Source organism: Mus pahari, chromosome 3, assembly GCF_900095145.1.
Source record: "Mus pahari chromosome 3, PAHARI_EIJ_v1.1, whole genome shotgun sequence".
In the NCBI taxonomy this organism is placed as follows: Eukaryota; Metazoa; Chordata; class Mammalia; order Rodentia; family Muridae; genus Mus; species Mus pahari.
This window is the reverse complement of record NC_034592.1, coordinates 35,205,791-35,207,714: the sequence shown is the minus strand read 5'-3', so window position 1 is coordinate 35,207,714 and position 1,924 is coordinate 35,205,791.

The window sequence follows — 1,924 nt, the reverse complement described above, 5'->3', positions numbered from 1 at the left end:
CATGAAATCTCATGAGCTCTGAAGCCCACATGGATTTTGGAACAGACATTTTAGTCCATATTGATTGGAATGTAGATCCTTGCTCAAAACTTTTCTCGCCCACATGTGACATTTTATACAGTCCATTTTAATCTCTCCCAAAATTAGCTATTTAAAATTCCAAGCCTCTTGGGGCTTTAACAACTCTTATTGAAGTATATTATACATATAGAAAATGAAGTCAATTAATTTTTTTTTTCAAGACAGAATAGATCCAACCAATATTGTGGTTAAGGAATAGAATATTAGCAACATTTTAGAAACTCCCTTTGTATCCCGTTTCCACTACTCTTTAAGGATGGGGCCTACTCCGACTTTCAATACAAAAATTGAATCTTGCCTCTTTTGTGTTTTCCAGATAGGATCACTTGCTGTGTACTCTTTTGCATCTGGCTTCTTTTCCTCCTCACTAGACTTATGAAATCCATGTCTGTTGTTGTATTGTGGTTACACTTACTGTTTCCTTCCACTGTCAACTACTCCACTGTGTGAAGACAGAACAATTTACCAACCCTGTGGTAGCTCGACCTTTACTTTATTTCTCTTTGGACCTTACAAATAGTCCTCACATGGAAACCCTCATTTTGATTGACTATATGCAGGTGTTCTGTCGCTAGTTTAGAGTAGGTTTATGAATTAAGTCTTAATAATGCAGTTGCACAAAATCTAATTCTATATTCATGTATATTTGAGAACAGATGTTTTTAGGACTCTACCAGACTATAATCTACTAAGGCAATTCTAGGAACCAAATGTGACTTACTATTAGTGACTTGATTAATTGTGGAGTTAAGAGAACTTGAAGAAATGAGAAAATTGATGTCCAATTGATGTGCCATTGCTTTTGGTGTTAGGAACTTCCCTCATGTTAGGAACTTCCACAGAGTGGCAGACTACACGAACTAGTTAAACATTAAGTCTGTAGATGAATGAGGGTGACACAAGTCGAATATACAATTTTAGCTATCATCTGTTAGTTCTATGCAGTACACTGATTTTCATGGATTATCTCCTCTTCCTGTCTGAATGAATATTAAATATTACCTCCTTTTGACTCCTTTTGATAAAGGAGTTTACTCCTTTATCAGTAAACTATCAAAATAGACACTTAAGTTATTTCTGAAAGTGTTGAGTGCTTTGCAATTTGAACTATAGATATTTTTTTTTTTTTTGCCAAAGACAAAACTCCTCTAATTTTTTTTAAAGTGGACATATTTTAAGGCCAAAAATTATAGATGAATTGTTACAGATTTAAAACCTGGATGTGTAAGTAGTAAGTCATTAGCCTAAATCAAGGATCTCAGGAAATGACCAGAACAGTCAGGGATGTGCTTTTGGTCAGTATGATGTCAAGCTTTGACCCAGAGCTACCTGAAGAGAAATCAGGCATATTTTCACTTCTAAAATTTAGATTTCTCTCCATGTGACCTTTCTGTCAGCATATCAGAAGCACAGGGCATATTTTAAAGCAAGGTCTGAAGTATGGACTTTGGAGTCATATAGATCTGAACAGGAATCTAATTCTGTTACTTATTAACTAGAGATATGCAGCCTTAGATGAGTTTACCTTGCCTAGTAAATGCTGAATTTCCTCATCTATAACCACCTTGCATGGTTATTATAAGGACTAAAGGTCTGACTTACATATTTATACTAATTCTTACTCTTTTATCTTTTCTCTCCTCTGTATCTCTCTCTTTGGAGTTCACGTGATATTGTAGCATGGAGACCCAAAATCTAGGTCCATGATTGTATGCTCAAATCTCCCTTTTGACTGCTGCTGACTGCTGGTGGTTTTCTTTCTTTCTTTCTTTCTTTCTTTCTTTCTTTCTTTCTTTCTTTCTTTCTTTCTTTCTTCTTTTCTTCTTCTTCTTCTTCTTCTTCT